At 44.9% G+C, this 27,037-nt stretch overlaps 2 long non-coding RNA genes across 3 annotated transcripts; both read left to right on the top strand.

Moving 5' to 3' along the window:
- Nucleotides 1-418: 418 nt before the first annotated feature.
- On the top strand, nucleotides 419-7,570 carry LOC114435288 (uncharacterized). 2 transcript variants are annotated; one of them, XR_003670567.1, is made up of 4 exons: nucleotides 419-522; nucleotides 5,528-5,577; nucleotides 6,376-6,779; nucleotides 6,945-7,570. It is a non-coding gene; the product is annotated as an uncharacterized LOC114435288 (long non-coding RNA). The 2 variants fall into 2 exon arrangements; XR_003670566.1 differs by having other exon boundaries at nucleotides 5,528-5,581.
- Nucleotides 7,571-16,704: 9,134 nt separating this feature from the next.
- LOC114435298 (uncharacterized) lies at nucleotides 16,705-17,443 on the top strand. Its single transcript, XR_003670575.1, has 3 exons — nucleotides 16,705-16,840; nucleotides 16,922-17,001; nucleotides 17,137-17,443. It is a non-coding gene; the product is annotated as an uncharacterized LOC114435298 (long non-coding RNA).
- The last annotated feature ends 9,594 nt before the right edge of the window (nucleotides 17,444-27,037 follow it).

Raw genomic sequence — 27,037 nt, 5'->3', positions numbered from 1 at the left:
TCAGAGGTCCTGCTGAAGCTGGATCACATGTTCACATCAGATTATATTGTATATATAGTTTGAATACATCAGTGTTACCATCTACATATATGTTAAAATCCATTCCTCTGTGGGATCAATACACTTTAACCTTTGGGGTTCAGATCAGAGTCTGAACTGTTTTTATTGGTCAACGTTCAATATTCACGCAGCAGTAGAATCCTTTATGACGTAATCACGTCACGACGTAAAACTTCAAAAACTTTAATATAGACGAGCTGAAACTAAAGAAAGTCCCATTCACAGGTCACGCTGTTTATCTGTCGCCTTAAATGTTGCAGAAAGTCGTTTCACAGAAAGCAGAGAGAGTTTTTAAAGGAGCCGATGACGTGAGAGATCAGCCAATCAGAGACTGGAGGAGGTCATGTAGGAAACACTCCCTCTCCCATGCGGTGGAAACCATGATGCCTGGTTCAGAACCGGTCTGTCCACTTTCTGTTTGTTTATTTTCAGTGGTTCCAGTCGGCTGCACACGGACACAAGGTAAGAACACATATGTTCAAACAGCACGGATTCTGATAGGAAGAAGGCTCGAAAGAGACATGGGAGGAGTTGTTGAGCCAAGAACCACGTGGAGGACCCTGCCCCCCTCCAGCTGCGTTGCGACACAGCCCCTTTCCTGTCCTTACAGGGCGGCAGGGTTATTCTCTTTTCTTCACGCTGTAGCACATGTTCTTGTTAATAAATCACTCCTCTCGGGTTAACAGCTTTCTCTTCTTCTCTCCCACTCCCACAGACACACACGCACACACGTCACTGCGCGGTCCTCTTAAGGAGACATATCACTCACATACCCGATCCTAAACTATTCGCTGCTCACTCATATCAGAACATATACAGGTGAACAGTGCAATGTTTGATTTTTTTTCCTAGAGCTCTGTTCCTGCACATAAAGCGGGCCTGCAAAGTCCACACCTGTGACCTCAAATGGTGGTGACTGTTGTTCTGTCCCTTGGTAGTGGTGCAGTAGTCTGTTGTCCAGCCTTTGCCTTGAATTTCTTGCAAAGTACACAACTCTCTTGACTATCTGCCGTGCCCTCAAAATCCAGTATTTCTCTCTGGTTTGCACTAAAGTGTCTCATACACCTGAGTGCATCATCTTCTCATGTTGATCCTGCACCAACATTTCTGTGTATTGGTGGTTGTTGGGAAGAATCCATGGGTGCTTTTGTCTGTATGAGAAGTGAGAATGCTTCATCCAGAAACGGCTTCAGCTCTCAGATTTTGGAATCGGTGTTGGGTCTTTTTCCTGCTTTCAGGAGAGCAATATCAGGGCTGAAACTCTGAGTCTGAGTTATCTTAATCCAGTGTTTTTCTGCTCTCAGTTCACCACACATTTTTGTGCTGGAGCGTGTGTTGGTGATAAACCTCTTTATCCAGGCTGTCACTCTGAACACAGCTTTTACTGTTTTACTAAGCTTACTGTATCTTTCCAGACATAAGACAGGTTTTAAGAGCTCTGTGTTCTGATGAACCAGCTGTACAGCAACTGGATACTTGGGACTGAGTTCAGCGTTCACCTCATAACTCCTCCCTCCCTAAGTCATGTTGTGTGTCCTTGGGCAAGACACTTCACCCTAGCCTGTGGCGCACCTTGCTAGTCATTTTATGACACTGCTTGGCAGCAGCCTTAAACAATTTCCCTCTGGGATTACTAAAGTATCTAAAATTAAAAAAAAATCTTCTTCAACAGCATCCTGAGTGTTCTCTGAATGGTCAGAGATGGGCAATGCACTCTGCTGCAGGTCCTGTACAGTTAGACCTCTGGAAGGAGGGTCAGCTGGGTTCAGTTTACCTTTACAGTGTGACCATGACTGTGGGTCGGTTAGAGACTGGATTTCTGTCACCCTGTTTGATACAAACTGTTTCCACTTGTGAGCAGAACTTTGGATCCAGTGTAGCACAATCATTGAGTCTGTCCACAGTCTGATTTGCCTCCTGTCCATCTGCAGTGCTTTTATGAGGGTGCTCCCGAGCCTGGCTGCTATTACAGCTCCCATCAGCTCCAGGCGTGGGGCAGGGTCATTGTTTTGAGAGGGGCCACCCTGGACCTTCGTTTCTCCCTGTAGATAAGCAACTGCGCTATAGGCCTTTTCACTGGCATCACAGAATACATGTAGTTTTAAATCCTTTCTGTTCTGTGGCTGCAGGTGTGTTCTGTACCACCGTGGGATTGACAGCTGGTGCAGTTGAGGAAGCTCTGAACACCACTGCTGCCATGTTTTTGTCAGATCAGGTGGTAATTCCTTATCCCACTCAAGCCCTCTCTTCTGCATTTCTTGAAAGAGACACTTTATCCTGATGGTGAAGGGTGTCAAAAATCCCAGAGGATCGAAAATCCGAGCAGAGGACAGGAGAACACTTCGTTTGGTGTTTTTTCTTTCTTTCAGAATGATAAGCAGCCCTCTGAGGTCGAACACAAAGTCATCAGTTGGTGGTCTCCACACTAAGCCCAGTACCTTCAGCACTGATCCGTGTGTTTCTGGTTCTGTAGTGCAGTCCATCAAGCTCTCTTGCCATTTTTCTTTGAGCTCAGGAGAATGTGTCATCCATTTACATAGATCCATTCCTGCAGCTGACATAATGTTCTTTGCTGCTGTGGTTACAGCATGGGCTTCAGTCACCTCACATGCACTTGCAATATAGTCATCCACGTAGAGTGAGGAGCTTATGGTTTCTACCACGTGTGGATGTACGAACTCCCACGAACGCTCCAGCACCCTGCAGTGGGTATAGAGCTTGTCCAGCCTTCCACGAATCTCATCCACCCCCAGTGCCTTGCCACTGGGGAGCTTTTTGACTACCTCGGCAACTTCAGCACAGGTGATAAATGAGTCCACCACTGAGTCATCAGCCTCGGCTTCCATAACGCAAGGCGTGTTGGGGGGATTGAGGAGACCCTCACCTCCACTGAATACAGTGTTGGCAGAGTACTGCTTCCCCCTCTTGAGGTGCCGGATGGTTTGCCAGAATCTCTTTGAGGCTGACCGATAGTCCTCCTCCATGGCCTCCCCGAACTCCTCCCAGGCCCGAGTTTTTGCCTCTACAACTGCCCTCGCTGCATCACGCTTGGCCTGCCGGTACCTGTCAGCTGCTTCTGGAGTCCCACAAGCCAACCAGGCCCGATAGGACTTCTTCTTCAGCTTGATGGCATTCCTGACCTCCGGTGTCCACCACCGGGTCCGGGGATTGCCGCCGCGACAGGCACTGGAGGCTTTGCGGCCACAGCTTCGTACAGCCGCATCGACAATGGAGGTGGAGAACATGGTCCACTCAATGTCCCCAACCTCCCTCAATCTGGGTGAAGCTCTCCTGGAGCTGGGAGTTGAAGATCTCACTAGCAGAGGGTTCGGCCAAATACTCCCAACTTACCCGCACAGTACGTTTGGGCCTGCCGGGCCTGTCCAGCCTCTTCCCCCAGCAACGGATCCAACTCACCACCAGGTAGTGATCAGTTGACAGCTCAGCCCCTCTCTTCACCCGGGTGTCCAAAACACACGGTCGAAGATCAGATGACACGATTACAAAATCGATCATTGACCTCCGGCCTAGGGTGTCCTGGTGCCAGGTGCACGGATGGACAACCTTGTGCTCGAACATGGTGTTCGTTATGGTCAAACCATGCCCAGCACAGAAGTCCAATAACAAGACACTACTCGGGTTCAGGTCAGGGAGGCAGTTCCTCCCAATCACGCCTCTCTCCAGGTGTTACTGTCACTGCCCACGTGGGTGTTGAAGTCTCCCAGCAAGATGACAGAGTCCCCGGTTGGGGCGCCATCCAGCACCCCTCCCAGAGACTGTAAGAAGGTCAAGTACTCTACACTGCTGTTCGGCGCATATGCCAAAACCACAGTGAGAGACCTCTCCCCAACTCCAGAATGGAAGAGAGTCCAACCCCTCTCAAGGAGTTGGGTTCCAGAACCCGAGCTGTGCGTGGAGGCGAGCCCGACTATATCTAGTCGGTACCGCTCGGCCTCCCGCACAAGCTCAGGCTGCTTCCCTCCCAGCGAGGTGACACTCCATGTCCCCAGAGCCAGTTTCTGTGTCGAGTGGTCAGGCCGCCAAGGCCCCCGCCTTCGACTGCCACCCAATCCACTATGCACCGGCCCCTTACAGTTCCTCCCACCGGTGGTGGGCCCATGGGAGGTCGGCCCCACGTCACTCCTTCGGGCTGAGCCCGGCCCCAGCTGCGCCATACCGGGCGACGTCACGGTCCTTCTTTGACTTTTCTTCATAAGGGGTTTTTGGACCACTCTTAGTCTGGCCCATCACCCAGGACCTGTTTTCCTTGGGAGACCCTGCTGGGGGCATTAAGCCCCCGACAACATAGCTCCTAGGATCATCTGGGCACTCAAACCCCTCCACCACGATAAGGTGGCGGTCCATGGAAGGGAGCTCCTAGAGCATTATGGGTAATGAAGTATAATACTCTCAAACAGTCTAATACCTATAAATATTATTCTACACTCTAACTAAAGATTTAAATCAACTCTACTGTATACCTTTAACTGGTTATCCATCACTTATGTATATTTCGATTTAACTAATTCATTAACTAGACAACTAGATTTTCCTCCTTCCCTATAAATAAATTCTCAACATCTCTCTTGACAGTAGAAATAAACAGTATAATTATTATTAAAGCAAATAAAAAATAAACATAGGTACAGAAGCTGTGCAGAACCGAACTACAGAACAAGTCGAGTTCTGCCGCTCTGCTTGTACACTTATCTCGTTATAATGTGATAGTGATAAAAAATTCTACTGTAGCAGTTCAGTGCTTGGATGAAATCGTTTGTGTATGATACCTGATGCAGGTGTAACGCCCTGGACGAAACGTTTAGGGCAGAGGTGCCATTTAGAAAATGTTTTAATGTGAGACTCCGTTTACACAGCCAGGTATTTTGAAAAAAGAATATTTCCTTCCCTCCGCTTTCCAAAATAACATTGTGCACACATCGTCAAGTTCCGTTTACAATAACCCACACAAACACGCTCCCAAGAGCCGCCATGACTACGCCAGGCCTGTGGGTGGCAGCGTAGGAAGGAGGAGAGAGCCTCATCGATGCAGTGTCAGAAGTTGTTCCAAAATGCTGAAACTCGAGATCTGACATGTCTCCGCAGTAAGAGGAGCTGTGTTTAAAATGCAAACACATAAAAACTGCTGACGCCAACAGAAATGAAACGCTACCTGGAATGCTTCCATCACTAGACTACAGCTGCTCTGTCTCCCACAGGTCTCCAGGAACAGCCAGCCTGAGAACCTGAGGGCAGCAGCTGTGTGGACATTTTATCTAACTTTTAGTTAGTTATGTTACATTCATAACTGTTTACTTCTAGTTATGATTTTATTGTTTTATTATGTGGTTTAACTTAATTATTTATTTATGTTATGCAGTAAGTACTTTCAGCTCATTTTTAGTCTTATTGTTTGTTTGTTTGTTTTATTGTGTGATTTCATGGATTTCTCTGGTGTGTGTTTCCTCAGTGTGTCCTCACATTGCAAACCTTGCTGGAAGTAACGACGGCGTCTCCTTGGTCTGTATGTTTTTATCTTTCTATCCTGTACTTATTTACTGTATACAAGTACAAGTGTGTATCTGGGGGTCTTATTGATTTATGTCTGTAAAACACTTTGTGTTACAGTATTCTTGTTATGATCCTGTGTGTGTTCCTTGTTTTGTATTCATACTGTTTATCCCTTTTGTTATTTATTAGTATTTTTGAGATTTGTTTCCTCTTTCTCTGCTCCTCTTGTCTTCCCTGCTGTTCTCTGCTCCTCAGTCCTTCCCTCTCTCCTCCTCTAGCCTCCTCCCTGATTACCAGCTCCTCCCTAGTGTTCAGATGAAGCGTTACCTTGTCTTTTGAATAAAGCTCGCCTTCAGTGCTTAACTTCACCTGCATTTGGGTCCTCCTTTTACACCGCTCATAACAATTCTGTATGAAAGCTGCTTTATAAATAAAGTTTTGATTGATTGATAAAGTAGGAACACTTTGCTGGCTGTCAGCTAGATTTATCAGTTAAAACACAGCAAAAATAGAGATTGTTTTTTTTATTTTATTATCATCATTTAGCAGCCTCTCTCTTCACTTAATGTCCACAGCACCATCACACACTGGACTGGGCAGCTTTATACTGTAAAATGTAATTTAACTACACTCAGACTGAATGTGTCCTTCAGCGCCACCTGCTGACAGAGGTGTGTGTGTGCAGCAGTGCAGACTGTAAAAGCTGACACAGAGTGTGACTGTGAGTTTCAGTCAGACTGTAGATTGATGTTGTTGTAGCCGTACTGACTGAACCTGATGACTCTTCACCTCTGTGTCCTCTCACAGAGAGAAGATGATCCTGCTGCTCCTCATCCTCACCTCCTCAGCAGCAGCACTTGAAGTGAAGGAGACACAGAGCTCCTATCAGGCAGAGGAGAACCACCACATCACACTGGAGTGGACGTTCCCCACAGACACTCAGACTAAGACTGAGGGGATTTATGTCTACTGTGATCATTTAACCAACCAGAAAGAATCAGTCCTGTATCAGGTCCATGCTGGTGTTGAGCTCTCAGAGTCTGTGGATGAAGGTTTTTCAGGAAGAGTCCAGAGTGACACAGACGCCCTCAGAGAAGGACGAATCAGACTTCATCTGTCCAGACTCAGGACTGAAGACTCTGGTCTGTATGTGTGTGAAGTGACAATAGCTGCAGTGACCCGCTTAGCCTCCTGTGAGCTCACAGTCTCTGGTGAGTAAGTTAAAGCTGCTGTCTGCTGAGAACTGTCTGATTTCTGTTCTTCTAACTGTAACATATAATATTCTGTACAGACAGGCAGCATCAGGTTCAATTCAAACAGTCCACATGTTCATTCAAACATCAACAAGTCTCAACTCACATTTTTGTCCTTTACAGCAGCTGCTGCTCAGACACACACTGACAGACCAGCTCTGAGTCCAGATCTGAGTCCACCAGCAGACACAGGAGGACGGACAGGACTCATCATTGTACTGACAGTAGGAGTTCTCCTGATGGTCTTTGTAGTTTCATTTTTTGTTTTTAGAAAGAAACTGAAGTCTTGTGTCTCAGAACAACAACCCACAACATACAATGCTGCTTCTGGTGAAATTAAGATACTGAGTAATTAATATGAAATAACATCAACAGCACATGAAGGGTTAAACACTGATGTTAAGCTTGTCCACTCAGGTACTGTGTTGTGGTGCTGTTGTCAGTCTCCTCTGCACATTTCACACACTACATGCTGATGAGGGACATTCAGACAAGATGGTGGAGTTCAAAGTATCTGTTACACTTTTATTTTCTTACATGAAGAACTGAAAATCTTTTATACTTTATTTAACCCCTGTCATACAACAGTATTTACACTGTAAGAAGTTCAGCACAGTAAGTGTTGACATGTAGTGTGTTATTCTTGTGCTGCAAGAGGAGATAACTGATGTCATAAACTTCAGGAACAAGACCACGTCATGATTATAGAGTCTGACCTCTCTGTGTGTTTCAGTCTCTTCATCCTCCTCCTCCTCATCCTTTAACTCTTTCAGGCTGTGAACCTGCTGAATCAGCATGCTGCTGTGCTCTAATAAAGACTGTAATTAACTGTTCAGTGTACGTGTCCTCAAACATGCTCCAGAGCTTCTTCTGTTCTCATGAAACAACTCTCTGGCACCACCTGCTGACAGGAAATGGATGAGCTGCTGTGTGGGTTCAGAGGAGAACATGATGAGAGCAGGAGGTCAGAGGTCACTGCAGCAGACTGCTGCTGTGTGACTGTAGAAGAGCTGCCACAGTCTGCAGCTCCTCTCTGTTCTTCACACACTGAACTGCTGCTTTGTTTCTATTGACCCACAGTTCTGTTCAGACTGGTGACAGTTTATTGTGTGTCACATGTTCACAGCCAGGATGCTGCTCTGTCTTCAGGCTCCTCCCTGACTGCACCTATGATCTGAGCTCATTGCTGGCAGCAGCAGATGTTTGGGGGTCTCTCATGGAGGTTCAGTACAGATGTACAAACAAAATGGCTGCAGAGTTCCTGGAATCATCAACAATAGTTTCACTTTCAGCAGCTCTCTCTCTCTCTCTCTCTCTCTCTCTCTCTCTCTCTCTGAGTGTGTTGTTGTGAAACAGTGAACCAACAAAGTAAATCCAGTGAATGTTTCAGAGACCTGATGATAAAGACTTGCACACAAGTGTGGGTCTTTATAACGTGGACTCACACTTAGTATGCATGGCATCTGGTGTGCCTCGTCTCAGTGTCATGCACACCACAAGTGCCACTCTGCTTAATAAAGACTCTGAGTTGGTATGAGTGATGATTTGGTTCTGCTGTTTCTCATGGACTCAGTGTGTAGTTGTAGCAGCCTCAGTCACTGACACGTCTGTGCCACACTAAGAAACAAACTGCTGACGTCAAGGTCATGTGACTTGATTGTTTTCTGGGGATGTAGGGGTTAATGATGCTATTCTGATATTTCTCATAATGAGCGTCCTCACATCCTCCTGAAGCATGAACAGACAGAAAGCATAACAAGCATCAAACCCGTTCAGGTCTGCAGGTTTGGCCCCTAGGGTGCCCAGAGGCTCTGGAATCACCACTGCATGGACGACATTTGATTCGTCATGTAACAGGGGGCGCATGGCTCCGGTCAGTGAAAGAAGACACTCACTGAATGTTCAGGGGGCCGCGTCATGCTGGATGCTGCTCATGCCAGAATACACTGCAGTAACTGCTGCACCACTGCTGGGAGCCCCAGAGCTGTGGGAGAAGGATCCAGTCCTTCAGGTATTGCAGCACATGACTGCAGGATGGGTAAAGGCTCAGACATGCATTCAGGACGGAGGAACAAACCTGGTTGGAGAGCTTGGTTCTGGTCGGTGGAGCGAGGCCGGTGCACAGCTGGCTCCACACCGGCGTGCAGGGAAGCTATGGGCTGAGTCTGAGATCACTCCCTAATCACTGTATATGGCCCTATATAGAGCCTCCACCAGGTTGTACTGCTGTCCGAAATTCTTAGTGAGAAATTCTAGAGCCCATATGGGACCCTCAGTGTGTCCCACAAGGATGGACAGGACTCAGCATTGCACTGACAGCAGCAGTTTGTTGTTAATGTCTCTATGTTCTGCACTCACTCAAATCAGATGATCAATACAGGTCATCAATACAGCTGCCAAACCTAAAGCTAATGCTAAGCTAAGTGTACAGCTGCTCAAAGGTCTTCAGCTTTATTACAAACACAGGCTGAGACAGGAGGACAAAAAAGGAGCAGAGGACAGCTGTCTCACTCTGTCTCACTGATCTGGACAGGGGTCAGCAAAGAGTGTTGTTAGTTTCTGCTGGATCTGTTACAGCACTCTGCTGCTGGTGGGAGTGGCAGAGCAGAACCAGAGCAGAACCAGAGCAGGACCAGAGCAGAGGGGAACTCTGAGATCTATTTTCATGTCCAATCAGTGAGCTCTGGGGGCGGTGACTGGGGCTACAGACATTTTTCACATTTCCCACACAGCATGTGACGCTGTCGGAGGTATTTTGGGTCATGTTTCCTCAGAATGTCCGGCAGCCCGGAGAACCCTGCCCACAGAAATCAACTAAACATGTGTTCAGTCCACGCTGTATATATCTGGAGGATTCAAGTGAAGTGAGAAGCTGCAGATGCTCTCAATGAAGCGGATCCAGGGAAGGGCTGTGAGTACAAAGGCACATCGTCACAGCTCAGTCTGAGGACTTTAAAAACACAAGCTTAGTGTGAGCACCATCAAATATATTGATTGAATATCTCATTTGTTTTCTGTGTCATTAGTTTGTAAAACCTGTGCTGTGTTTTGGAGGAAGAACTGTGTTGTTGGACTACATCTGTTCTTCCTCTAAAGTTCTGTGTGTGCTTCTATTTATTTATTTATTTATTTGTTAGTTGGAAAGTGGTCGAGGTCGATCATTACATTCTTTGTGAGCTTTACATGGTGTTTGCTGTGACTACAACAAAGAAAGAGCCCAACAACTCTTCAGAAGACAGACCTGCTGCCACAGCTTCTAAATGAATGTGAAGTGTCCCACACTGTCACACTAAGTTCAGACTGAATGTGTCCTTCAGCGCCACCTGCCGGCAGAGGTGTGTGTGTGCGGCAGTGCAGACTGTAAAAGCTGACACAGTGTCCCCTTTGCTGTTGGACTGTTGAACTGTAATTAATGCACTGCTCTGCACTGTCACTTCACAAGGTCACTTTAGTATATTCACTGCATAATGATGACTATTTGCGCTGTTTACTCCATCTTGCACTACTTGTACACTAGTACCACCTCACCGACCCATGTGGTACCTGTTACATTATGACATTATTACACTGTTCCACTCGTTCATATAAGGGTCTATGTTTGCCATTACAACCGCCACTCATTTTATGTTCTGTTCATTGTGTCTGTTATGTCATGTCAGTTTAGCCTTACTTTAGTCTATTTACCTTAATTTTATCTTAGTTCTATCTTATTGCATGTTAATTATTATATGTTCTTTGTATGCACCAATCACTAAGGCAAATTCCTAGTAATGTGAATCCCCTTCACTTACATGGCAATAAACACGATTCTGATTCTGACAAACAAACAGGTTTACTGGTTCAAATCAATATTCTGCTCTCTGTTGAAAAGTTTCTTCCTTCCTTTTATTATTGTTTCATTTATATCAGGACTTAAGCTGTATAATTATATATATAATTTATATATATATAAAAACATCTCAGTTCCAAAAAAATAGAATTTTCTAGCTAGTTTTTGATGTGTCAGGCTTTACATGGATGTATAATTATGAACATGACCACTTTGAGTGACAGCTGTGCTGTATCATTGGTAGACTGTGATCTTGTCCTCTGCTCTTTGTGCTTCTGTCTGATCAGCTGAAGTTACTGCTTCCAATTTACACAGAGGTGTGTTCTATAAATAATGGCAGTGTTGTTGTGTCAGCACACAGGAGGTCAGGTTTAGTTTCACTCGCAGCAGCTCTGTGTGTTGTAACAGTGAAACAAAGTAAATCCAGTGAATGTTTCAGACCTGATGTGAGCTGCTGTCTGTTCTGAACATGAACATTTATGATGTTTACATTTATAAGAGTCGTAGCATGTAACTGTCCTTCAGCGCCACCTGCTGACAGAGGTGTGTGTGTGCAGCAGTGCAGACTGTAAAAGCTGACACAGAGTGTGACTGTGAGTTTCAGTCAGACTGTAGATTGATGTTGTTGTAGCCGTACTGACTGAACCTGATGACTCTTCACCTCTGTGTCCTCTCACAGAGAGAAGATGATCCTGCTGCTCCTCATCCTCACCTCCTCAGCAGCAGCACTTGAAGTGAAGGAGACACAGAGCTCCCATCAGGCAGAGGAGAACCACAACATCACACTGGAGTGGACCTTCCACACAGACACTCAGACTAAGACCGAGGACATTTCTGTCCTCTGTTCTCATTCAGACAAACAGAAAGAATCAGTCCTGTATCTGGTCCATGCTGGTGTTGAGCTCTCAGAGTCTGTGGATGAAGGTTTTTCAGGAAGAGTCCAGAGTGACACAGACGCCCTCAGAGAAGGACGAATCAGACTTCATCTGTCCAGACTCAGGACTGAAGACTCTGGTCTGTATGTGTGTGATGTGAGGACAGCTTCTGGTTCTGGTTCTTCCAGCTGTGAGCTCACAGTCTCTGGTGAGTAAGTTAAAGCTGCTGTCTGCTGAGAACTGTCTGATTTCTGTTCTTCTAACTGTAACATATAATATTCTGTACAGACAGACAGCATCAGGTTCAATTCAAACAGTCCACATGTTCATTTAAACATCAACAAGTCTCAACTCACATTTTTGTCCTTTACAGCAGCTGCTGCTCAGACACACACTGACAGACCAGCTCTGAGTCCAACTCTGAATCCACCAGCAGACCCAGGAGGACGGACAGGACTCATCATTGGACTGACAGTAGGAGTTCTCCTGATGGTCTTTGTAGTTTTATTTTGTGTGTTTAGAGAGAATCTGAAGTCTGGTGACTCAGAACAACAACCCTCCACATACGATGCAGTTAGTGGTGAAACTAAGATACTAATTGAGTGATTAATAAGAAATGATATCAACAGCACATGAAGGGTTAAACACTGAAGTTAGGGTTAGCCACTCATATAACCTATGATGGTATTTTCAGAGTGTATATCTGCACTGTACATTTCATACGTTGCTGAGCCTTCAGTCATGTCACATGACACAGCGAGCAGTGGTGCACATGGTGCTGGAGCCACTGTGGTTGACCTCTGTCTGGGTTAAAATGTGTCAATTCCCTGTTTGACCAGAAGGTGGAGCACGTGGTGTTGTGAAGGTATAAGGTGTGTAAAGATAAAGTTGGAATCACAACAGGCATTCAGCAGCAGCCACTGCTCTGCCCATAGAAACACACATGCTGTTTCTCTGTCGCTGCCACCGTTGAGAGAGAGGCTGCACCGGCTCCTCACTGATATCCAGCCGGTTTTTACTGAATTTACGTACTGGTATGTTTTAGCGTAACCTGCGCCTTATAGTACGGTGCGCCTTGTGTATGCGCTGAGGACAGAAATAGACCGTGTAACTGACACTGCGCCTTATAATGCGGTGCGCCTTATGGTCGCGAAAATACGGTAATCATTTTAGGGTTGTTGGCCGGAGGAAGCACACAGTTTTTTTTCAGGTAGCGTGTCATGATAAATTTGATTTTATTTCAGCATGTTAACCAGTGGTTCTCGTTAATTATATGTGGATCAATGATCAAATATCTGAGTGGACATGATGGTGTCAGAATAAAAATGCACTTATTAATCATATGAAGTTTGGACTGTGATTTATGACACGCTGGACAGGAGACGCGTCAGGAAGAAACCCCCGGTATAACAGCACGCAGTGACTGATTTATCTTTGATGTTAGATAGTCCAGGTGGTGTCATCAGCAGCCTGCTCACTGCTGCCTCTCCTGAATTCCAAGATCATCTCCACATTCAAGGTGAGGTGGTTGTTGCCACACCACCTGGTCAGCTGCTCCACCTCTTTTCTGTACAGTGTGTCGTCATTGTTAGTGATGAGACTTACAGCAGCATCATCTGATGATTTAATGATGTGATTGGAGCTGAACCTGGCAGTCAGAGACGTGAACAGGAGTGGGCTGAGCACACAGTCCGGGGTGGAGCCTGTGCTCAGTGTGATGTATAATTTCATGAACTGCGTCTCAGTTGGTGACTCTAAATTGCCCGTAGGTCTAAGTGTGAATGGTTGTTTTTCTATGTATGATGTGTCACATAAAGGAGCCTCATTAAAGTCAAAACATAAGAAAACCTGCAACACATTACAAGTTCTTCTTCAGTTTGTCCTGATATCCATAACCTAAGCTTCCTGCTTCCTGCTCTGCATTCAAGCTGCAGCTGAACACATTCGCAGCCTTCTGCAGCGTCATCAGTATTCAGATAAAACTATAAACTAGTTTAAACCCTAAAGAGTGAAAACAAACAGAACATGGACAGACACAGACTTCAGATGTTGTTGAAGCAGTCCAGCCCCCATTCTCTGTGAGATACATAAGCTACATAAGAACTGGATCAAATCTGCTGTTTAGATCAAATAGGATTCACATATTGATACTACAATGAGATTCTTCACTCTTGCTTCTTTGACTGCATTCAGTATGGAGACTGTCTCTGTGCAGCTACTTTCACCAAGATGAAATGAGAGCCTCCACAGACACCAGTGGATCAGGATGCTTTCTATTGTCCCTCAGTAGAAGGTTGTCATGATGTGTGGAGGGGTTTTGGAACTTTTCAGTCTGTGCAGGAGGTGGAGGTGCTGCTGGGCTTTCCTGATGAGAGCATGGTTGTTGGTAGACCAGGTGGTGTCGGCAGCAACATGAGGAACTTTGATGGTCAGAGGTGGCTGCTCACTGCTGCCTCTTCTGAAGTCCAAGATCATCTCCTTGGTTTTCTCCACACTTAAGTACAGGTTGTGGTTGTCACACCACCTGCTGCTCCACCTCTTTTAAATTGCCTGTAGGTGTGAGTTTGAGTGTGAATGGTTGTTTATCTGTGCATGTTGCCCTGTGATGGACTGGTGACCTGTCCAGGATGTACCCCACCTCCCACCTGTAGATAGCTGGGATAGGCTCCAGGCCCCCGTGACCCTGCACTGCAGGATGAAGCAGGATCAGTTATCAGTTATCATAAAGGAGCCTCACTAAAGTCAAATCATGGTAGTGATTTGTTGCCACACTGCAAATTGATGACAGCCCCACAGTCACATGTGTCTGGGTTTCCCAGCCTCTGTCATTCAACCATTCATTCATGTATCTGTCCATGACTACAATCACTAATGCCAAACCCTGTGAACACCACAAATACGATTATTGTAATATTATTACAAAATGATGGCAAAAACCTGCAACACATTACAAGACGAGTTTCCCTCAGTTTGATGGATCCCTGACCTTTGCAGTGCAGTTTGTTGGCTTATAGTAAATTCTCCTATTTGTTATGCTGCTCTCCTGTTTCAGAGATGAATACAGATAGTGTCTGTATTTCACAAAATCCACAGATATCCATAAGTTAAGCTCAGCTTCCTGCTTCCTGCTCTGCATTCAAACTGCAGCTGAACACATTCACAGCCTTCTGCAGCTTAAGATAAATCTATAGTGTCTTTCCAGCCTAAACAATTAGAACTTTAAACAACTCCTCACAGTAAAAATGCAAACGTGGATGAGTTTGGACCTTGATCATCAAGTCATGCCACACAAAGCTTCTGATAACAAGTGCAGGGATCGTTGGACCAACAAAGAGACTTGTGACACTTTGCTTTGTTGTTTTAAGACTCAAAACAGCAGCGTTGATGACTTGGATTGAATACAATGAAACAGATATTACAGCTGGACTGTGTGCATCAAGCTGGGAAACCAGTGCATGATGTGTAGTCAGAAAAAATGTTGTCATCGGTGTTATCTTTCCACTGCACCTTGTAGGATGAGGTCAGGGCTTATAGATCTGACCTGGAAAAGGGACGAAGAGCTATAGTTTGACATGAAATCAAACGGCAGTACATGTTAGGCTGTCTTCCTTGGACTCCTGAACCTTTATCTTGCCTATGTTGCCTTTTTTTCTTTTATTGTTTGCAGGTTGTATCACCTGCATTTTATAGTGCTATGTTTTTCCGTACTAGACCTGCTTTGCAAAAAATGTTCATAAAAATATGTTTATAAAAAGTGTGGTGGTTGTAGTTTTTGTCCTTGCATATGAAAAAAACTTGTGTCTATTCATGTTTTACTTACTTTTAATCTTACTCCAGTAAATGAAATCATCCTATTGTATAATCATGAGTGTGCTCACACTGATTGTCAGATAACAACTGCTATCACATGAGAACTGTCAGCACACCTGACTTGTACGCAGACATTTACATAAAACCACTGCAGTTCTTTTTGCATATGGAGACCTACAATAATGTGTCTGTGTGGCAGAGAAGTGAAGCAGTGTGGACTTTCCCTGATGTTTGCTGATAAAAGCAGAGTTTCCTCTGAGAGCCCACAGAGCTCCTCATGATGGAGAGGATCCTGCTGGCTGTCTTGTTCCTCTCAGGTCAGTCAACTCTTTCTGTTTGCTAGAATCTATTGGATAAAATCCTCTTTTTTAATCTGGAGCCACCTCACATGTTCAAACATTTGATTTCCTCACAGGGGGACTCGTCCTCTCCTCTTCTCGTCTTGTCCATCAGTACCACTTTGTTCATGAATATAAGACTTGGTCTGAGGCTCGGACCTACTGCAGAAACTACCACACAGACCTGGCTACTATTGAAACCACTGAAGAAATGGAACAACTTGTCAACACAGCTTCATCTGCTGGTTACAGTGCTGAAGTCTGGATTGGCCTTTATGTAAATTACTATTGGCACTGATGATGTTTGGAACACGATAAACCAAACAGACACAAAATCTTTCTTACCTTATGCGTACTCTGTATGTAATTTCACCACATACAGTGGATCAGGGGGCTGGACTTACTGCCCCGAGGAACGTCCATTCCTCTGTTATGATGGTGAGTACACAGCACACATTCAGCATTCTGTGTGTTCATATGTATGTATTTTAAATTCAATTCAATTCAATTTGAAACCTTTATTAGTCCCACAATGGGGAAATTACTTAAGGCAGCCCAGCAAAGAGCACCATACACCAGTGAGTACACTGGAGGCTATGCAGGTAAAGTGTCTTGCCCAAGGACACACAACACCAACCAACCACCAACCTTCTGGTTACTGGACAACCCTGCTATACCACTGAGCCACTGCTGCCCACACAATATATTCTGTACTGTATATAATGTGTAGAGTACATCCTTTTTAAAGAACTCAACACTTTGTTTCTACAGCTGGTGGAAACAGGAATATTTTTGTGAATCAATCAATGAGCTGGTTCAGAGCTTGGAGGTACTGCAGGGAGAACTACACGTATCTGACGTATAGCTGGTCCAGCAGTGACTATGTGTTGGTTCCGAGTGGAGTGGAGGCATGGAGTGGTCGCATCTCCTACCCTTATGTTTATTGGAGTGATCGCTGCAATTCTTCATTCAGGTACTGGGATGAAAAAATAACCGATATGTACTACAATGCATTGTATGGTGCTGCAGCTGTGCAGAAATCAGGAAGATGGAGGTTACTGCAATCTGGCACCCAACTACCATTTGTCTGTTCTGGAAACAAGGAAAATGTTTTAGACCGTAGAAAGAAAAAAAAGAAGCCTGTAAAAGAAGAGCTTCATAAAAAAGGTACGTTGTTAAAGTTGTGAGGTCACACCTTTAAAACAACAACAAACTCACACTCAGTTTTTGTCTCTCGTGTGTTTGAAGTGGTTCAGGTGAGGATAAAGTCAGAGAACTCCTCTGTGGATCTGTACGACCTTGCTGCTAAAGCAGAGCTCCTGAAAAAGGTCAGTCTTCAAACTCTCCAACATTTATCTTTTGAAATGTTCACTGTGCTCAGTGCAGGTAAAGAAACAGAAAAACATGCAGCTCATTTAATGTTCAGTCACTGATTTATCTTCCTGTTACTGTGTGTGTTGCAGCTGCAGGACAGACTGAAGGAGAAAGGAGTGACTGGAGTCACCCTGAAGTGGAGAGAACAGCCTGATGGGAAAGTCTTCCACAAAGAGAGGAAGAGACAGAAGAAGGAGCTCTGAAATATGAACTATCATCATCAGTAGAACTGAGTGGAACATGTACATATAATGACTGTCTTCATTATCAGATAAGAGAGCCCAATCAAACTGATGAAACACAAATAGTATATTGTTTTATTCAATGCTAGAATACGACAGATGATGTAAAACTGTAAAACTAATTAGCACAGAAGAACAGAAATCAGACAGTTCTCAGCAGACAGCAGCTTTAACTTACTCACCAGAGACTGTGAGCTCACAGCTGGAAGAACCAGAACCAGAAGCTGTCCTCACATCACACACATACAGACCAGAGTCTTCAGTCCTGAGTCTCCTAATTTACCAGAGGCCATTTCCTGCATTCTGGTGGATTTTAACAGGTTGTTAAACACCTACAGAATTTTACCATTCTACCAAATAAAACCATCTACTGGAACTTTAAGTAGACAACAGCTTCCTCCCAGCGTTTCCGTTAAGGTCAGTCTAACATCAATGTAACGTCACAGAGAGCTCCACCGTCTCTACAGTCCCTGGGTTTACACTTCTCTGGTCTCTGGATCACCACAGTGGAGTTCGCCCCAATACGCACAGACACAGACACACACAGGCCTTGAGTTTGACACATATAACTTACACTGTTCTTCATCACACACACACTAACACAACAACAACACACTGGTTCTGTACAGCTGAACGCTGATCAGCAACACACACACACACACTGTCTCTGATTGGCTGAAAGAAAACTTTGACATGTGCAAAATAATTTAGTGAAATGAGTGTTTGTGTGTCAAAACATTGAGTCTATAAAATCCAGGAATTGTAAAGTCTTTACACCTTTATAACAGACCACAGATTGTATGTTTTAAAAAGTCAAACTGACAGCAGCATGCTCGTTCTGAGAAAGAGGAACAACGACACATGATGGATAGAAATGACCTAAACCCCTCTGTACACTACAGACTGTGAATATGAATAGATAAACACACTCACAGCAGCTCATGCTGGTTTTTATTCTTTCTGTTAACATGTGTTTGTATCAACAGTAACACAACAGAGGAAGGAGTGTGAGGACACAGCGACAGCACAGTGTGTCTGTGTGACTCCTTCAACAGAGAAACAACAGAGATGAAGCTTCAGTGTGTGAAGCTGCATGTTTACACTGTGATGTGTCTGAATGTGACACATGATCCATCAGACTGATCTGACTGTTGTTCACTTCATGCTGCACGTTCAGGCTGGTTTCACTGCTCAGGATGTGTCAGGACTGAAATAAGGAACATGCAACAGGAAGTGGTTTGTTGTACAGAGACACAGACCACAGAGCAACTGGTGTGAGAAACTGACGTTCTGTAAGTTTTATATATATGTATTATCTACACTGCTGTTAAATGAATAATCTTTGACTATTTAAGTGTGTTACTGTGTGAACATTGTGAATACGTTTGTTAAGGACGACTAATGTAAATGTAAAATGGATATTCAGAGCATATTTGAAGCTAAGTTTTATGACTCAATATAAACTGAGGAACAGACTACACACAAAAATGTATGTTCATATAATTGATAATGATTAAATATAGTTTACATAAAACACTTTTAATGAACATAGAAAAAGTCATGTTGGTTTGTACGACGGTGTATTAGTGTCAGGACTTGGATTCTGTTCCAGTCTTATTGTTTTTATGTCCTCTTAGGTTTGGTCTCTGGGTTAACCTGTGTTCTGTTATGGTGTCATTGTGAGCTGTAGGTAATGTTCATCTTAGTGTTTTCAGTGTCTCGTACTTCCTGTTTGGTGAGCACCAAGTTCCTGGGTGTTAAAGTTAAAGCTGATAAACTTGAACCAGATGTGATTTTAAAGGCGTGGCTTAAAATGTTTAATGTTTTAAATCACGTGTCCTGGTTTAAAGGCGTGGCTTCTGTGGACTTTGGTTTTTGAGCTCCTGTCAGACAGACTGCAGCAGAACCAGCAGCTCCACACATGAAGGTGGAAACTTCTGGAAGTCAGGACTGATTCAGCAGGTGAGTCTGTCGATATCTGATCAATCATCAGTGTGATCACCTCATTGATCTTTACTGCCTGTAACTGATGGATCTTTATTGTAGTAAGTCCCTGAAACGCGGAACCAACAACAAGCGTCTCTGTTGATCGTTCTCTCTGTAAAGTTCAGCAGCTTCATTTGCTCTGAAACTCAGATCGACTCGTTCAAAGCTTCAAGCGGAGAAAAGGTCGCTTTATTCTGACTTTATCAGATCAGTCTGTTTCCGGTTTAACACACCTGTGCTGCGCAACAGCCGCGCGCCACGTTACGTAAGTTTGGTTGGTTTACTGTTCATGGTGCGTTCAGGTGCATCTCGTTTAATTGAGTTCAGATGACTCTTATTACTAAAACTAAAACATTTAAATGCATCAATTTGTCATGTTTTATTTTTCATGAATCCATATTGATGATTGAAACTCATCAGAAGAAACATTTTCTCTTCAAGGGTTCATAAATATGTGAATCTAATATTTGCCATGAGGAGAAGTGTGTCAGTCCTCAGAGCTCAGACAGTAGCTGCTCATGTGTTTGTCCTTTCTATAGAAAACAGTCCACAGACTGTTACAGAGGAAGGTCTCAGTGTTTCACTCAGTCTGTTCACACTGTGACAGAAACACACATGAACACATGTTCATTTATTCACATGTTCACACATGGAGAGAAGTGACAGAACTCTGAAGCAAACACTGAATGTGTGTGTGCACTGTTCCACTTACAGCATGTGACCTCAATAATAACAGCATCAGAGATGTTGGTGTGTTTACAGACTCACCAAAATAAAAGCCTGAGAGCAAAACCTGGTCTGAGGCTCTGATACTAAACTAACAGCATGATTAGCCTGTTAGCATCTACATAAAGCATGAATAACAACATGCTGACTGTGTGTTTCTGTGTCATGTTGCTGTGTTTGTGTGAAGGTGTGAGCTCTGCTATGAGTCAGTGTGAGGACAGAGAGGAGGGAGTCCCTCCCTCTAAAAGACCTAAGTGTGGGGACCATGAGAGCCGGACCAAAGCTCAGAGGTAAGAGGACTATGAGTCAGTGTGAGGACAGAGAGGAGGTTGTGTTTTTATTTTTGAAATGATTTATTTATAATTGTGTTCTCATCTTCAGTGTTGTTTTGTGTGTTTGTGTTCACTGAGCTGCTGATGATCACAGTTTTGTATTAAGTTCCCTGTGTTATGGTTTAGATGTTTAGTTATGGTTTATTACAGACTGCAGCATGAAGGTGGAAACTTCTGGAAGTCAGGACTGATTCAGCAGGTGAGTCTGTCGATATCTGATCAATCATCAGTGTGATCACATCATTGATCTTTACTGCCTGTAACTGATGATTTTTTATTGAACGTCAGTTCTCTATAGAACTGTTCCCTTGAATGTTTTCCCACTGCAAGCTAATCTGACATGGTGTCACTTCATCTCATACATACTGCTGCTGCTGATGTCCTCTGACTTTTCCAGGAAGCTGTGATGACGTCAAAGGACCTTCTGAACATTCTGCAAGATCTGACAGATGAAGAGTTCAAAACGTTCAACTGGTTTCTGCAGCAGCCCGGCTGCCTAGAGGGCCACGCACCCATCAAAACATGCCACCTGCAAAAGGAACACAGGCTGGAAACAGTGACTGTGATGGAGCAGACATATGGAATTCCTAATGCAGTGCAGGTCACCTGGAACATTTTAGGGAAGATCCCCAGGAAGGACCTGCAGCAGACATTGGATGACATCAGGAACACTAACCCTGGACCTTCAACTCAGACTTTGTCTTCTCCTCATACTGAAGGTGAGAAGCTGCATTCTCTGTTATGTACGACAGCATATTAGGGCCATTTTAAGAAAAAGAAATACTGACCTGGAAAGGGGGGGGGCGCTAATATTATGAGATTAAAGTAGCAAATTTGTGAGAAAAAAACTCAGAAATTTATATCCGTTTTTCTTGGTCACGGAATCGTGTTGCGTTTCCAAGGCGTCATCTTCATTGCATGCATGCATACGGTTTATGTGTACATGTAAACTGTTTCAGGGCTTTAGTTCAGTTCAGGGTGTTATGAGAGTGGTATATGCCTTCTTAAGAGGATGGCAGTGAGTAGCCTACGTGTGTGTGTAGTGGGTGTATACTTTCTTCTGCGTTGTGTAATCAAAAACCAACTTCTTTCTTGGCTCGACAGGCCGTTTATTAGGGTCAGGCTGGACACAGAAATCTTGTATCCAGAGTTCTAACAAGCTCCACAGTGACACACTGAAAAATAAACCCAAAGTTAGCATATAGCACTGTACTACGAGACAGCACTGCTACTGCATTTAAGCTAGCAGCTAGCAGCTTGTCAAACGGACTGCTTAATTTACAACGCTTAGCAACCAACATTAAAAGGAAACTTATGGTTATTATTCCAACAACATATAACAATAGGAATGTGGACTTATGACGGCAAAACAACAAAGTAAATTGCTAATTTCTGCAGAGCTTATTAGACTCGGACTTACCACGCGAACAGCACATGTAAGACTGGTGACAAGGGTGGAGTATCCCTTGCCAACTCTGCAAGGGCCCTCTAGAGGGCGCCAAAACCCCACTGTCCCATGGAAAAACCATACAATCAACATAATACAGGGAAAATAATGGGATCAAAAGTAAATGAAGAAGTTATTACCTCCTTACATGTGTGTACCTGTGGCGGTGTGTGTATGTGAGTGTGCAGGATACAGGAGAGTGTATGTGTGTAGGAGTGGGAGAGAAGATGAGAGTTCTTAGCTTGAGAGAGGGGTGAGTTATTAACAAGAAGTATATGTACAGCGTAAAGAATAAGAGAATAAAGCTGCCGCCCTGCAAGGACAGGAAAGTGCTCTGGTCTCCCTTTACTCCAGCTGTGTGTGACGGTGGGGCTTAACCACGAGCAACGTAGCTCGTCCTCTGTGCCTCCTGACTACGGTTGGGAGGTTGAAGCAGGAAAGGTTATCAACGGTGTTATCTTTCTCACAGCATTGCCACAGTAAAACTTGATGAGCTTTTCCACGGCGACCATGACAGCAAGCAACGTCTATCCAGATTTGCGACTTTATAGCCTAATGTGAATGAATATCTGAGGTTTTCCCATACATTTCTGAGTTTTTCTAGCAAATTTGCTACTTTTATCTTAGAATATTAGCCCCCCGCCTCTTCCGGGTCAGTATTTCTTTTTCTTACAATGGCCCTAATACAACGTCGTACTATCTCTACGTGGACAGAAAACTTCCTGTCCCACATGGGCTATTTTTTCATACAGTAGATTTTTGTCCTATAACTATCAGTGACATAACAAACCATCCTCCATTTTGATTGGACACATCAAACGAGCAGCAGTACAACCTCCATCCATCCATCCATCTTCCACCGCTTATCCGGGGCCGGGTCGCGGGGCCAGCAGTCTAAGCAGGGACACCCAGACTTCCCTCTCACCAGACACTTCCTCCAGCTCTTCTGAGGGAATCCCGAGGCGTTCCCAGGCCAGCCGAGAGACATAGTCTCTCCACCGCGTCCTGGGTCTTCCCCGGGGCCTCCTCCCAGTGGGACATGCCCGGAACACCTCCCCAGGGAGGCGTCCAGGAGGCATCCGAACCAGATGCCCGAGCCACCTCAGCTGGCTCCTCTCGATGTGGAGCAGCAGCGGCTCTACTCCGAGCTCCTCTCGGGTGACTGAGCTTCTCACCCTATCTCTAAGGGAGCGCCCAGCCACCCTTCGAAGGAAACTCATTTCAGCCGCCTGTATTCGCGATCTCATTCTTTCGGTCACTACCCAAAGCTCATGACCATAGGTGAGGGTAGGAACGTAGATTGACCGGTAAATCGAGAGCTTCGCCTTCCGGCTCAGCTCCTTCTTCACCACAACAGACCGGTACAGCGACCGCATTACTGCGGAAGCTGCACCGATCCGTCTGTCAATCTCCCGCTCCATTTTTCCCTCACTCGTGAACGAGACCCCGAGATAGACAAACTCCTCCACTTGGGGCAGGAGCTCTCCTCCCACCCAGAGAGGACAAACTACCTTTTTCCGGTCGAGAACCATGGCCTCAGACTTGGAGGTGCTGATTCTCATTCCAGCCGCTTCACACTCGGCTGCAAACCGTCCCAGTGCACACTGGAGGTCCCGGCTCGATGAAGTCAACAGGACAACATCATCCGCAAAAAGCAGAGATGAAATCCTATGGTTCCCGAACCAGATCCTCTCCGGTCCCTTGCTGCGCCTAGAAATTCTGTCCATAAAAATTATGAACAGAACCGGTGACAAAGGGCAGCCCTGCCGGAGTCCAACATGCACTGGGAACAGGTCTGACTTACTGCCGGCAATGCGAACCAAACTCCTGCTCCGGTCATACAGGGACCTAACAGCCCTCAGCTGAGGGCCACGGACCCCATACTCCCAGAGCACCTCCCACAAGATGCCGCGAGGGACACGGTTGAACGCCTTCTCCAAGTCCACAAAACACATGTGGACTGGTTGGGCGAACTCCCATGAACCCTCCAGCACCCTGCGGACAACCTGCACAGAGATAAAGTTTTGCTGGTTTTCACCTCAGGTTTGTTTTTATAATTCCAAACATGTGTAGAAGACACAGTTTGCCACTTTCAGGTCTGTGTTGCTGATTCCATGCTTGCACTGCAGGGGGCACTAAGCTGTAATGAAAGGAAGAGTGAGACTGAGGAACCTGATTCACACTGATAAGATGTTCTGATTGTAGCTTTTACTGTTTCTCATGAGAACACAGCTCTGGCTCAGATGGGTGTGGAACAGTGGCACATTTGTGTCGGCCATGTTGTTTCACCTGCAGCAGAGACGTGTTTTGGACAATGATGGATCTGTATTGCTTTGTAGGAACAGACTGGGCTGCCTCTAAAAGTTAATGCTCAATTTCTGTATGTGTACACACACTAACCTACTCACTGTCTTTGACAGATGGGATGGTTCCAGTACCGGAGCCACACCACATCACATATTACCAACAGAAACTCCAATCCCACTTCCAGGACAGGTTTCTGTGTGCACAAGATGGCTGGGCAGAAGATAAAGAGTGTCTGGTTGATATCTACACAGAGCTATACATCACAGCCGGCCGTGACATACACATCAACACACAGCATGAGGTCCAACAGATCGAGAAAGCCTGGAGGCCCAGAGACACTGAGACATCTGTCAAACCCAGAGACATGTTCCAACATCCTTCTGGAAAAAAAAGACCTGTAAAAACAGTGCTCACCAACGGAGTCGCAGGAATTGGAAAGACCTTCCTGGTGCAAAAGTTTATTCTAGACTGGGCTGGGGGAACAGCCAATCAAGATGTGCATCTCATTTTCCCCTTCTCCTTCCGTCAGCTGAATCCACTGATGGGAAAACAGTTCAGTTTGGCAAACCTCATTCATGAATGTATCCCAGAGGCTAAGGGCATCAAAGAGAAGGCTCTTAATTGCATTTTTACTGCTTTAGAATCATCAGGAAACGGCAACTACGACAGGAGTGAGTTCAAGCTTCTCTTTGTGTTTGACGGACTGGATGAGAGCCGCCTTCATCTGGACCTTCATGTTGACGATTGTCACTCTGTTGATGTAACTAAGTCCACCACCACCGATATCTTGGTGAAAAACCGCATCAATGGAAAACTGCTGCGCTCCGCTCGCATATGGATAACCACACGGCCGGCAGCAGCCAAACAGATCAAGTGTGTGGATGTGGTGACAGAGGTCAGAGGGTTCACTGACCCACAGAAGGAAGAGTACTTCAGGAAGAGGTTCAGAGAGGAGGAGCAGGCCAGCAGGATCATCTCCCACATTAAGACATCACGAAGCCTCCACATAATGTGCCACATCCCAGTCTTCTGCTGGATCACTGCTACAGTTCTGGAGGACATGTTGGAAACCAGAGAGGGAGGAGAGCTGCCCAAGACCCTGACTGAGATGTACGCAGAGTTTCTGATGTTTCAGGTAAATCAGACCAAAGAGAAATATGGACCAGAGTCCAGTCAGTGCATTTTTTCACTAGGAAAACTGGCTCTTCAGCAGCTGGAAAAGGGCAACATAATCTTCTATAAGAAGGATCTGAAAGAGTGTGGCATCGATTTCAGTAAAGCCTCAGTGTACTCAGGAGTGTTCACAGAGATCTTCAAGGAAGAGCGAAGAAGGAAACAGAAAGACACAACATTCTGCTTTGTTCACCTGAGCATTCAGGAGTTTCTGGCTGCTTTCCACCTCATACACTGTTTCATCAAAGGGGACACTGAGGAGCTGCTAGACTTCCTGAGGGGTGACAACGACGGTGACAACGACGGTGACAAAGACAAGTTATCTCTGGATGACATCCTGGACAGAGTCATGAAGAAATCTCTGGAAAGTGAAACTGGCCACCTGGACCTGATGGTTCGCTTCCTTCATGGCCTCTCTCTGCAGTCAAACCAGAGACTCTTAGAAGACCTGCTGGGTGAGACAGAAAACTATTCAGAGGCCATCCAGAGAGCCATGAACAACCTGAAACGGAGACGCACTCATACGGTGTCTCCTGACAGAAGCATCAACATCTTCCACTGTCTGATGGAGATGAACGACCTCTCAGTCCATCAGGAGATCCAAGAGTTCCTGCAGTCAGAGAATAGGTCAGAGAAGGAACTCTCTGAGATCCACTGCTCAGCTCTGGCCTACATGCTGCAGATGTCAGAGGAGGTTCTTGATGAGCTAGACCTGATGAAGTACAACACAACAACAGAAGGACGATTGAGACTGCTTCCAGCTGTGAGGAACTGCAGAAAGTTCAGGTGAGTCCAGATGTGACCAATCAGTGTAGATTATTGGTTTAGTTCTTAGACACATTCACACTGTATGTTTCTCTCTAACAGGGCTCCTTGTGTTCATTGACACATCACATCAGCTGTGTTTTTGTCTCAGATGTTCTTCTACTGTAAAAAAACATAGTTTTTTTTATGTTTCTGTTTGAAGCTGTTAAATGAATGGACAATAAATGTGTCTTTATTTGTAGCTAAAACAGCTGTATGTGGCCAAAGTGCTGCAGAAACAACATAAATACAAAGACTGCAAAAACTGCAGCACAACATCATGGTATGCAAACATGCAGACACATACCATTACACAAACAGTTCAATCAGGATGTCACACAACACAGAATAACTCCTGAAAGTCTCTGAATGAAAGAGAAGAATTTATCTTTCTCAGCAATATCAGCTGGAAGAACCTACAACAGAGAAATAAAGTGAAATACACTGTCAAAATGAGGTGATGAGAATGATCAGAGTTTTTGTTACATGTCAAACAGTCAGATCAAATGAGATCACTGCTACTACTTAAAGTGTCCCTTTCATAATGTTCTGATATTTCTGTCATCACAGACTTTCTGACTGTAACCTCTCAGAGACTCACTGGGAAGTTGTGGCCTCAGCTCTGAAGTCCGACCCCTCCCATCTGACAGAGCTCGATATGAACGGGAACAAACTGCAGGATTCAGGACTGAAGCAGCTATGTGCTGGACTGGACAGTCCTCACTGCATACTGCAGGTTCTTAGGTCAGTTAATGTTATTATTAGGCTGAGGTCCAGTTTTTAAATCATCTGTCAGGACTGACAAACAGAAAAGGACCACAGACATGTGTACCTTCAGTCACTGTTGCTCTGATGACAAATCAGATCTAATCATATGTTCAAATGTTGCTCAGTAATTCAATGAATAATTATTTTCTTCCATCCCAGTAACAGTAATCTGTATGTTTTAATGTTATTCCATATTATTAAATTA

This window comes from Parambassis ranga, chromosome 5 (assembly GCF_900634625.1).
Source record: "Parambassis ranga chromosome 5, fParRan2.1, whole genome shotgun sequence".
Taxonomy (NCBI): domain Eukaryota; kingdom Metazoa; phylum Chordata; class Actinopteri; family Ambassidae; genus Parambassis; species Parambassis ranga.
This window is presented reverse-complemented; position numbering and strand designations above follow the sequence as displayed.